Source organism: Corapipo altera, unplaced genomic scaffold (assembly GCF_003945725.1).
Source record: "Corapipo altera isolate COAL_440 unplaced genomic scaffold, ASM394572v1 61411, whole genome shotgun sequence".
NCBI classification, from domain to species: Eukaryota; Metazoa; Chordata; class Aves; order Passeriformes; family Pipridae; genus Corapipo; species Corapipo altera.
In genome coordinates, this window is record NW_020884875.1 from 27654339 (window position 1) to 27667134 (window position 12796).

Below are 12796 nucleotides of genomic sequence, written 5' to 3' on the forward strand. Positions count from 1 at the left end.
AGTTATTCTATGGGAGTAAAGCACTGCTGAATGAAAGACTCCTCACATGAAACAGTGTTATTCCCACAAGATATAATTTCTCCCAGGACAGACCTGGAGATACTCCTTTCTACTCAACAGCTGAACTCAAAATTTGTATGTCTGCCCTTGGTTTTGGTGTGAGTTATTTGTTTGGTTTTGGTTGGATTTGGGGTTTTTATGCACTGTTAGGTTCTCAAGGAAGAAAAAGAAACAAACCTAGTAAAAGCAGGGTCACAGATACTTAAGTATTATTATAATATTAAGTATTATTAAGTCAGAAGCTCAGAGAGCAGGGCTTCTCCAACTGGAACTGCTGCAGTTCACAGCTCATACCTCAGTAATCATCACTTTTGTTTCTGTTTCACAGCACCACAAAAGACAGCAAGCAACCCCTGAGCCAAGCAAGAATTTAAATATGTCTTTGAGGCCTTTCCCATTTAGAAAATCACTTGTGTCTGTGTTTGATACTAAGGGCTGCTTCTGAATATAAATGCTTCCCTGAATCAGGGCTACACAAGTATCAGTAGCTTAGATCAAGGAGCTGATCTGTCCAAGTCAGACATTAGAGGCATGATGAAATGCTGCAGATCTTTTCTTTAATGAAACTTAGTTTATGAAAACACTTTAATAAAGCTGCAGCAAGTATATTTACATTCCCAAAAGAGAAGAGCTCTCTTGAAACAGGGAAAAAATTACCACAATTAATAATATTCTGATATTCTTCATAATGCCAGTAGATTGTAAGTTTTTGTTGAGCTGTTCATCATTTTGAATTTCCATGGCTCTCTTTATTCCACAATCACATCTTCACCCGCTGAGGCACTTTAGGGACTAAAATTCATTGCTGCATATTAAAAATAGCAAATGAATCTCATTATTTCTTTTGTACCTCCCCAGTTTATTCAGCACACAAAAGACAAAATCAATACCATCTTGCCTGAGGAATAGGGTTATTTTGGGTTGGTTTTTTTTAATCCTGCAGATTTTTGGCTTTACTCCTGAAACTGTGATACGCTGCACCAACATATTTTCACTCTATTCGTTTCAGATCATCTGCATTTTGCTGTGCTAATCCCGGATGTTTAATATCAAGCAAAATAGTATTTATATCCCATTCATCTCTTTCTCTAGCATCTCCTGTGTATCTGCATTTTCATTTTCCATTGCCAAAAATCTGAGAATTCAGAAATTATTTTCTTTTCAGGGGTGCAGATCCAAATAAGCACTTACACTTAAGCTTATGGATAATTTAAGGTAAACTTGGTCTTGAGGAGCTGAGGTGCTTCCTTGAGCTGAGACAGACAGAGGATAAAGAAGGGAAGGGGATGCTCCTACAGGCTCTACCTTTTGGGGAGAGCTGTGTCCCATATACCCAGATAGAATTGCTAGAATTTGTTTGCCTTCTGTTTTAGAAATGGAGTGTGGTATTTCCTTTCCTTCCATCTTTCAGCACTTCTACAGTTGCCCACTGTTTTCTAATAGTTGTAAGTGACAGAAAATTATTCAGGAAACAGCATCTTTAACACCTCTGGATGTGTGTCATCCAGCTGACCCATATGCATCTAGATTTTCAATATTTTTGTTCCCATTCCTTTTTTTTTTCCTAGGTTATTCCTTGTGCATTTACAGCTTCTTTTTTTCCCCATCCACTTTGTGTATTATTTTTGTTCAGATGAACGCAAAGCAAGTTCAGTGTTTCAACCATACTAAGTCTCTGTTAAAATTTCATGCCAGTTTATTAAGAGATGGACTTTCTACCAAGTACTAAGTACTACTATTTCCTCACCTTACTGTTACAATCCTTTCTATTTGTCCTGATGGAGGCAATCCACTTTGCTTTTCTCTTTTCTCTGAAATCATCAGTTGCCTAATTACTCTATATACATGGATTCCTGTATTACTCAGCTACTATTCACTGGTTTGGGTTATTTGATTTTATTATTCTTGATCCTGAACCATCAGACTTTCCATTTTATGACAAAATTCTTTCTAGTGAAACTTTTGTCATATGTTTTACTTTTTGCTTTAATTTTAAGGCAGAACAGAAAATACAAAAAAATACACTTTTTCCTTCTTTCACCATTTCTTCTGGGACTTTTCCCTGAAATGTGAACAGACTTTTCCAGTAAAGCAAAGCAGATGTTTTGCAACACCTTTCACAGTTATAAGTCCCCGAAAAGCTATATATTGTACATGTGTCCTGTACTGCAAGCATTCTATGAGTATGTTTACTTAACCAGTCTCAATTAAATTAATAGGAATATGTATCGCAGTTAACTAATATTCTTCCTGCTTGGGAGAATACAAGCTTCTCTTTGCATTTCCATATATATTTTTCCTTTTAACAAATTGATTACAAGGAAACCATATGCATACTTTCAGTGCATCTTGTGATGGAATTTGCAAGGATGGGGGATTTATTTCTTTGATTTCTACTAACTTATGACTCAGATAGCTAAGTGATGTGTCTAAACTCTAAATGTTTACGAATTTGAAAAGAAGTGGAAGCCTAATATGAACTTATATTAAATTTATCTTGAGTGCACTTCAGACACAGTACCTGATTGCATCCCAACCAATGTACCCGAAGAACAGTCATCCTTGAAAGACAACATCTTGACTTTTTCTTCCTTTAGAAAGTACAAACATTTTCAGTTTGCTTCTGTTCCCTTTTTCTTCCACTGAGGCAATGTTTGTTCTTTCTATAAAATGGAACCAAACAAGGCTATTATATGAGTCATCAGAAAAGAGCGGCAGCAGTAGATGGTCGCTGATGGTGATCAGTCTGAATTGCTTACTGCCCCCCTGCTGATCCCTTGGAGACTTTCACATCTAGAGGACAACTGGGACTTGTCTGGGCAACAGCTTTGGTGGCCATGAGACAATAAGCAAAATCAGTTTTATCTGAGAACTGTTTGCATTCCCAAAATACTGCAAGTCTAACATTGTAGGCTATTTCCTTAGCTGATTGCAAAAATCATACACTAGTAACGGAAAGTGGAGGTGCTCCCTACTAAGTATAATACAGGATACATCCCTAGCTAGTCCACAATACACATATAATGCTAGATGTTAAGAGATGTCACACTGCTGCATCAAAATGCTTCCTATTGTCCTTAAGTTGACAGTTCAATCAACTTATCATCAAACAGCATAAGCATCCTTACTGCTTTCATCTCACTATGAAAGAAAAAAAAAAGAGCAGATACATGTGGCCGTAATTTTCATAACCCATGACTTTTTTTTTTTGGTATGAAGAAATAGCATAATATCAGAACAGTCATAGCCAAAGAGAATGAGAAAAGAAAATTCAGTCTCTTTGAGATTTTACCATGCAGAAAGTCTCTTCTTGTTTCTCCGCAACAATTCCAGTACTGCCATCTGAATTAGTTAGAACCTCACATCCTTGTACAGTTGGGCATCTGACAATAGCTGGAGTAAAAAGATTTTGAGGCACACGTCATCAACACGTACATAAAAAATTAAAAAGCCTAAACAATTCCAAACAATGCAAGGAAATTACTGAAATTAAAAAGGATTGAGAAATGCCTTCCCCCTCTTGAATCAAATGGCAGTATGAAAGACATTCAGCAGACCTCAGCAGCTTACACTACAGAAAGCTTGTCGTTCACGGATGTGTTCTGCAGATTCTACTAATCAGCAAGAAAGATTTGTTCGTTCTGTATTTTAAAACAGAGGGAAGGGGTAATCACAATATTGAAGCACTAACTTTCAGGTTCCTAAACAGAAATTAAACATAGCAGCAGAAGCAAATTAACAACATTTAACGCACCTAACAAGTCGTAACAGAGAACTTCGCTGACCCCGTTAAGCGACGCGGCACAGGCCGCGCGTGGCACTGCTACTGCGGCCAAGGCGTTCGCATGGCAGCAAGATCTGGGATCGGCGGCTGCCCGGGACGCCCTGGAGCCACCGCCCCGCATAAAGGCGGCGGCGGAGCGCCCTCTAATGGGGAGCGGGGAGAGCACGGCGGGGCTTCGGGTTGCGGGGCGGGGGGATTGCGGGGCTGCAGGGGCTGCGGAGCCGCGGGGTACGCGGAAGCCGCAGGCTGTTGCTGCGGACTTGTGGGGACTGCGGCGACTGCGGCGACTGCCGGTGAGGGACACTACCCCCCCCCTTCGCTCTGCCCCCCGCCCCGCCGGCAGGAGACCCTCGAGGCCTCACCTCGCCCCCAGCCTGTGCCGAGCAGTGCTTGTTTATCCTCCCGTACAGGGAGGGTGGGAAAGTGCCATTGAACGGGAAGATTTTGCAGCACTCTTGTGATCTCCAAGGGATTTTTGGCAGGTTCTCATCAACTTGGGGAGCCAAGAACATTTTGTCTCTGCATGTCACATGCTTCCCTCTTGTTTTCAGTGCCCTGTGGTCTCAGGGGGCAGTGCTGTCTTGAGGCATCACAGGGGGGCTGGTGGCTTCTACAACAGTCGGGTCCCAGTTCATGGGGAGTGTGAAGACAAAAGTCCAGGGCACAGAGATGCTTGGCAGGAGGGAGGCAGTGGGGATGGGGGTGATTCCAGGTGACAGAAATGTTGACCCAGCTCAGCCTCTGGGTCTTTGGGAAAGCAAGAGACATACTTGGAAATTCTTCCATTAGGAGAGGCAAAAGTTCAGTGCAAAGTTATCAAGCATAGGGTAAAGGACCTGGCCAGACATTTTAGCAGAAATTTGTAGCTCTGGCAGTCAAAACAATACATTCTGGGTCAATAAAGAGGGGCTCAGCAAGAGTCACCTGCTGATGCAGGCCCTCACCCCTCATCAATGCAGGCACCTACAGAGGCCAGGGCTTGACTCCATTCCCAGGGCTCAGGAATGCCTCACACCACTTGACAGCTTCTCTTAGCCAGCAGGGATGAGCCTATCATCCATGCTGGTGATGCACTATTGTCCTTTGCTGAAAGTCCTCAAACCTACTGGTACTTTGGCCATGCACCAAACTGTACCCTCAGTCCTGAATGCACATCTTCTGGAGATATAGCAGACACCAAAAGCATCCTCAATGCACCTAAAGGAGAGATGAGAGGGAGGTAAGGGGTGAAAGCAGGTCCACATCTCACTGTATGAGCTGGACTCCACACTGTTATCTGCAGGGGCCAGCAAGCAGGAGGGGAAAGACAGAGGCTGGTGCCACGTACACCCTCCTCTGCTCATCCTCAACCCACAGCTCACACTACAGGAGGGGTCATGCTCCTGTGGGCACCAGTGGTGTAGGAAAAGCAGCTTTCACCCATTTTGTGGGTAAAAATGGAAGAACCTGGAGAACAAAGGCTATTATTAATTCCCATCTGTTGAAAGGAGGCTGCAGCTGTTTTGAGAGGTTTTCCTGCAAGCTTTGCAGATCTGCTCAGAATTTTAATGGTTGTTTACCAACCAAAGCATGCCATTGAAAGAGCAAGATGTTTCCAAGCAAACACGGTGTGAACGTCATTTCAGCCTGGAAATAAACCTCTTCTTTCTTGCAAACGTTTTTCTAGATGAGAAAAGATGGGTTTGTATTTCATTCTTTCACTTTTCAGCTGTTCTTGTTAACTCATCCTTTCCCATCTAAGACGCATGCAGAAGAAGAGCTATCTTGAAATATGCAATGCGTTTTTACACACACAAAAAGCCTTTTTAACCCCGAACATTTGGTGTGGTCTCTGTGGGTAGCCCCATCAGCAGTTGTAGTAGTATGTGCCAGTAAAACTGGTATTTGACCAAAGAGTCTAGCAAGCTCTGAGGAAAACACTAGCATACAAAAGATTAAAAGAAGGGGAAAATGAAAAGGCTTTGTTATATTCTGGGCAATGACAAGACATATGGCAGGCTTTTTATCTTACATTTTCTGCAGTGGTCATAACTTCAAGAGCATTGGTATTGCTAAGAAATTAACATGTCTTTAGTAAAACGCTCTAGTGCATGTTATTTATATCAGGAATTAAGTCTCTACAGTCATGTCTGTGCTTTATGCCTATAACTATAAGCCATGCTTTTGTGATATTAATACATGCAGTTTGTCTGTGACATATATATTGTACACAGCTGAAAGAAGCACTAGAGAAATGCCTCAGATAGATACAAAAAAATGCTTTTTCACTACAACACATTAGCAATCCAAGCTCTTTTCCTTTATCCCAGTGGACTTTGAACTGTCTGACCTCCAGAAGGTATTTACAGATGAAATGACAGTCCCTGAACATATCCTAGCATTCCTGGTATCACTGCTGTAATTGGGGGATGGGAAAGATCCGCTATCACCCTCCATTTAGCAAAGAAGTTATGAGCATCCAGCATTTAGAAACAACTATGCCTGAGAAACTGAAAAGACAAGAGAGTTAAGTGACATAGTAAGTGGTCACCAGGAAATGACCAGGAAATTAATATGACATTGAGGTAGTGCTAAGGAGAGCGTTGGACAGCCTGCTGCTGTTCCACCGGGTTATGCAACTGAAAATATTAGTGAGAAAATTAAACTATTCATCTTTCACTAAGACAGAAGTGAAAAGCAATCTGGACAGTATGACCTTCTAATCTCAGTTAAGTCAACACATAAACAATAAAAATGGACTAATATTTCAAGGAATTTTGTTTTAATGACTGTAGCGGTTCAAGTTACCATGGGGTGTTTTCCTGTAATATGATAGAATCCCTCTAAATGGTCATTATTTGACTTCTGGTAATGGAGACACTAAAGCTCTCTGTGTATCTTGTGTTCTATTACAGGAGTCCAAAAGATAGATGAGGCTACTGAGATAGGTTTCACCCACATAGACTTGAATTTAATCTCCCGTAATAAAAGGTAACCTACAGTTTTGTATAATGGCAAAGTGAACTTCTGCTTAGTGCTAGCTAATTCATGGCAGCTACCTTCTAAAACAGCATGTGAACATGAACAGCTGTGAACTTGTAGATATTGGGAATTATTAAATACACTTTTTTAGAAATGTAATACTGCCCATTCCTTACAAATAATTTTTTATGTTCTGAAGTTCAGTCTGCAACATAACCCAAACAATGATTGAAATAAGTGTTAAAAAAGAAACACAAACAGATGGGAAATCAAGAGAGTGATAAACACAGTAAAGTAAATGGCATAGCCTAAATTCACCAGAGATAGCAACTGAGTAAGCCAAGAGAAGAAGTCATCCCTCACTGCCCAGTGTTTTCCTTACTAAGAGTGTTGATGCTCTCCCGTCTTTTAGAAGTGTTAAGTAGGATTCAGTAATATAATCCAGCTGCCCTCAATCTTCTTGATGCCTTCTGGCATCCATAGATATGATCTCAATGCATCTAGCCTCTTTGATTTACTATGAAATTTTATCAAGAAAACACATTAACTGAACGTAACCTGATTTAATACACCCTTGATTTTACCAATGCACTGTCTGCATGTATGTACAGGTAGATAAATAAATCATAGAATCATAGAATACTTTGTGTTGGAATGGATCTTCAGGGATCATCTAGTCTAATGAACAGGGACATCTTTAACTATATCAGGTTGCTCAGAGCCACAACCAACCTGACCTTGAATGTTTCCACAGATGGGGCACCCACCACCTCTCTGAGCAACCTGTGCCAATGTTTTGCTACCCTTATCATAAAAAAAAAAATTATATCTGATCTAAATTGACCCTTTTTCAGTTTAAAACCATTAGCCCTTGTCCTATCACAAGTCCTGCTAAAAGGTTTGTCCCCATCTTTCTTGTAGGCCGTTTTCAAGTACTGACAGGCTGCAATGATGTCTTCCTGAAGCCTTCTCTTCCCTAGGCTGAACACCCCCAGCTCTCTCAGTCTGTCTTCATAGGAGAGATGCTCCATCCCTCTACTCATCTTGGTGGCTCTGCTCTAGACCAACTCCAACAGGTACGTGTCTTTCCTGTGCTGGGGATCCCAGAGCTGGACACAGCACTCCAGGTCAATCTCATCAGAGTGGATTAGAGGGGCAGAATCACTCTACCTGCTGGCCACTCCTCTTTTGATGCAGCTCAGGACACGATTGGCTTTCTGGGCTGCAAGTGCACATTGTCAGGTCATGTCTGAATTTTTGTTCACCCTCAAGTCCTTCTCTTCAGGGCTTCTCTCAGTAAGTTCTTCTCCCAGTCTGTATTTATTTCTAGGATTGCCCCAACCCAGGTGTAGCACTTGGCTGTGATAAATCTCAAGAGATTCCCATGAGCCCACTTTTTGAGCTTGTCCAGGTCCCTCTGGAGGGCATGCCATCTCTCAGGAGGGTCAACTGTGCCGCTCCTCTTGGTGTCATCTGCAAGTTTGCTGAGGGTGCACTCGATCCCACTATCTATGTCAGTGATTAAGATATTAAATAGCACTGGTCCCAACATGGGCCCCTAAGGGACCCCATTTGTCACTGATCTCCATCCATTAAGCCATTGACCACTACCCTCCGGATGCGACCACAGACACAGGACTGGAAAGGGTGCTAAGCAGGTTTGCAGATGACACAAAACTGGGAAGAGCTGCTGACTCCGTCAAAGGCAGGGAGGTCCTGCAGAGAGACCTCAACAAATGAGAGGACTGGACAATCACCAACCAGATGAACTTCAACAAGAAATGCTGGATTCTGCACCTGGGATGGGGCAACCCAGGATGTATCTACAGACTGGGGAATGAGATGCTGGAAAGCAGTGCCATGGAAAGGCACCTGGGGGTCCTGGTCGATGACAAGTTGAATATGAGTCAGGAGTGCCCTGGCAGCCAGGAGGGCCAGCCGTGTCCTGGGGGGCATCAGGCAAAGCATCACCAGCTGGTTGAGGGAGGGGATTGTCCCACTCTGCTCTGCTCTGGTGCAGCCTCACCTTGAATATTGTGTGCGGTTTTGGGCACTGCAATAGAAGAAAGATATTAAGCTCTTAGAGAGTGTCTAAAGGAGGGCAACAAAGATGGTGGAGGGCCTTGAGGGGAAACTGTATGAGGAGCAGCTGAGGTTGCTTGGTCTATTCAGCCTGGAGAAGAGGAGACTGAGGGGAGACCTCATTGCAGTCTACAACTTCCTTGTGAGGGCAAGAGGAGAGGCAGGCACTGTTCTCTTCTCTGTGGTGACCAGTGACAGGACCTGGGGGAATGGCCTGAAATTGTGCCAGAGGAGGTTTGAGTTAGATATTAGGAAAAGCTTCTTCACCCAGAGGGTGGTTGGGCACTGGAACAAGCTTCTCAGGGAAGTGGTCACACCGTTAAGCGTGTCTGAGTTCAAGATGTGTTTGGACGATACTCTTGGGCACATGGTGTGACTCTTTCAAATGGTCCTGGGCAGGGCCACGTGTTGGATCAACATCTGTGAGGGGTCCGATTTTTTAATTGCCTTAAAACATTGCTACTGTAGCAGCCTCTTGCCAGGAGAATGAAGATTAAAGGTGAGAGGAGGAGGCCATAGCCCACAAACTGTTAGCTCTGTGGAGGCCCAGGAGCAAGTCTCTTCGTGTGTGATGCTTATCTAAAGGAGGGCAGTGGTGACTCTCTTGGTGTGTGATGCTTATCTCCCAAGAGCCAGGCCATGTCAAAGGCCCGAGCCAGACCCTCTGTGCACACACCCACCACTCACCTGGAGAAGGCCTCACTCTTAGCAGCGGTGCCTCTGAAGCACCTCCATGCCCAAGCCTAAATGACTGAGCAAAAACCAGTACCCCATGTGAGTGACCCCACTGGAGCAGTTCTTGAAAAACCGCAGTCCACAGAAAAGACCCATGTTGGAGAAATTAATGGAGGACTGTATCCTATGCTGGAGAAGGGCAACAGTGCAAGAAGGAAGAATCATCAGAACCATAAAACCATATTCCTTATCTTTCTGCACTGAGGGGAGGACGCAGAAGAGTCAGGAGGGAAGAAGTGAAGCTGAGCATGTGGGGGTGGAGGGGAAACTGGTTTAGTTTTTGTCTTTGTTTCTCACCATTATGCTCTACTTTCAATTGGAAATAAATTAATTTTCCCAAAGTCGTCTGGTTTGCATGTGGTTGTACTTGGTAAGTGATCTCCCTGTCCTTATCTGAACCCACAGAGTTTTCCATCTTATTCTTTCTTATGATGTCAGCCCATCACAGCAGATGCCTGGGCATCCTTGCCTGAACCACCAAAAAATACTGTTGGTGTTTAGATACAGGGATGGCAACTCACCTCTTTTGTGCTGTTCAGAGAAATCCATGGACATCTTCCAACTGTCTTTTAGAAATCCCATGCAAAAGTAGCAGCAAGGAAAGATTCTAACTTGACTAAGCCTCCAATGTCCTGTACTAGCCTGTATATTTGTGTTACTATACAGAGAGCCATCCAGAGTAATTTCCCATTTTTTCTTATGTAGAGTAATTTCTCACCTACAATAATTTTCTACTTCTTTTGCCACAACAGGAATTCAGGACTGTATTATGTTGGAAGAGTGTGGATTTTATATCATACAGTGATGAAAGTCAAATGTTTATCTCTTTCTGCTGCTCGTCTGACCAGCATGAAAATTGACACTTAAGGTAAAACTAGTCAGCATAAATTTGATTTTACAGAAAATAATACTTTTTTTTAAAAGGCTAGAAAATGTCCTTAGTGGAAGCAACTTACGTTCAACATTTCTTGAAGAAAGCTGCACTGAAATTACTACAGCAATTAACTCAGTAAGAGTACAACACTACCTAATCAGCAACAGGCAGTGTGACACAATTAGTTCATACAGTACCCCTCTGTTTCCAGTGTCCTCTGCAAGTCCGTGTCAATGTATAGGTTGCTGTAGAAATGCATAAGTCTTACTAAAGTCAAAAATATGGATTATCTGATGTTGTGCTTATTTGGACACTTCCTCACCTCACACACTCACAAATTCATGCAGATGCTCACGGAGATAGACCTGTTGTATAATTGACCAAATAAGTTGTTTTTCCCAAAGGCCCTTGTGAGCCAGCTTACGTGACCATGCAGCCATGACTGCAGCCATGCAGTCTGCAGCCATGCAGTCTGCAGTCAGACAACAGTGGGCTGTTAGCCAGGGGAAGCACAACACTGCATCACGGGAGCTGAAAAGAGTGGTATTCCCAAGCAGCAGCTTGACACAGTGGGAAATACATCCTAATTTAATTAATAAGAGAGAAATATTTGGGGGTTGTTTGAACAAAACAGAATATTTCAAAGCCACTTGGGCTGACTTTTTGTGAAACATCAACATGTCATATCTCAGACAAGCAGACAGCTTGCTGATGCAATGTTGTTTCAGAGAAACTGCATTTCATATTGTAAAACCATTTTAAAAATCCAGACTAGCTTCTTTGACCATTGTTTTCTTGCTCGTGACTGTATTTTAAATGCTATAAATATCAACTTTGTCTTGGAGGATAATATCACTTTAAAATTCTAATTAAAACCAACACGAGCTGAGAGCTCAGCATAGTCCTTTTAATTCTAGATTAACCAAGTCATCAATTTAAAAAAGGAACAGGCCAAATAAATATGACAAAATAGAAATGAAAAATTGTGTTTTAGATGCACTCTGCCATTTATTCAAAACAGACCAAGCAGAAGACCTGGTTCCTTAATACAGAACAGTAGTTGGGTCAGCTCCATTAAGGGAAATTGAAGAGATGATCTTGGAAAAAAAAAGTAATTTAAAAAAAAAAGTCATATGGAATCACTTGTCATTCTCTCCTCTTCTTTTTCAAATCTGCCTCAGGGAAAAATCTTTCAGGAGCATTTAAACATAGTTTTAAACATAACTGCCTTGTGCCTGCTTCCAACAGAATTCTTCATGCTCTTTTTCTGATTAAAGGATCTGTTCTCATCAGGTTTACACAAAATACCACATTCCATGGTTTCCAGATTTCAGTTCTAATTCCTTTGGCCATTATTGGTCTCCTTGTTATTCTTCATCCTCTTTAAAAGAAATTACTACCACACATGAATCACTTATTTAAGGTCCAAATTCAGTTAAAACAATTGCACTAGGAGGAATGAGAAATTAAGATCTCAAAATCATTGGAAACAGAATTATTACTAAGGAATAGAGCTCCATTTTTTCTATGAAAAGGTGTTACAGTTGGGTTTTTTAATTGTTGAGTCTGATTCTATAAAAGACAGTGAACAGCCTTACCCCATTCATTAACATTCACAGCACTACTGAATTCAGTTTCAATTTCAGTGGCTGGTAAAGGAGTCCAGCATCTTGTAAGGTCAAATATTTTCTTGGTCACATAGGCAGAGATGAATTTGGCTAGGAAACCAAAACTGTGAGTAGGATGGTGAAACTTCTGCTTTGATAGAAAACAAAATCTCCAGCTCAGAAAAACAGAGTTAGGCTGGTTGCTGTCATGGCATTTCAAGAAATCCAAGTTTACATGTTAGAAGTGCTTGAGTGGTGTGTAGCAATACTAAGTTAATCATTACATCATTTACAATCTGTAAATACGAGGGAAATAGAACCACTTCCTTCACCCTTTTTCTGCTTTGCCTCCATGTCTATCCTGCCTCTGTGTATCGTATGCTTCTTAGGAAGGGCAAATCTAATTTGTTTTTTTGGAAATTTTCACAGAATTACAGAATGGTTAAGGTTGGAAGTGACCTCTGGAGGCCAACCTCCCTACTCAAACAGCAGGTTTCCAGGTCCATATCCAGTTAGCTTTTGATGATTTCCAATTATGGAGCTTCCACCACCTTTCTGGGAAACCTGTGCCAGTGTGCAGTCAGAGTATTTAGAAACTTCAAAAATTATTTATAAACTTCTTACGTAAGCTTATAAAAAATTTATATATTGCCTAGCGCAAAGAGCCTTCTCCTTGTCTGGTGGACAACTGGC

The 12796-nt window shown here is 41.9% G+C and overlaps 1 long non-coding RNA gene across 1 annotated transcript; it reads right to left on the reverse strand.

Moving 5' to 3' along the window:
• Window positions 1-649: 649 nt before the first annotated feature.
• LOC113943408 lies at window positions 650-3932 on the reverse strand. The gene is made up of 4 exons (XR_003526310.1): window positions 3815-3932; window positions 3353-3453; window positions 2582-2723; window positions 650-865 (listed from the first exon to the last, which is right to left on the reverse strand). It is a non-coding gene; the product is annotated as an uncharacterized LOC113943408 (long non-coding RNA).
• Between the last annotated feature and the right edge of the window lie 8864 nt (window positions 3933-12796).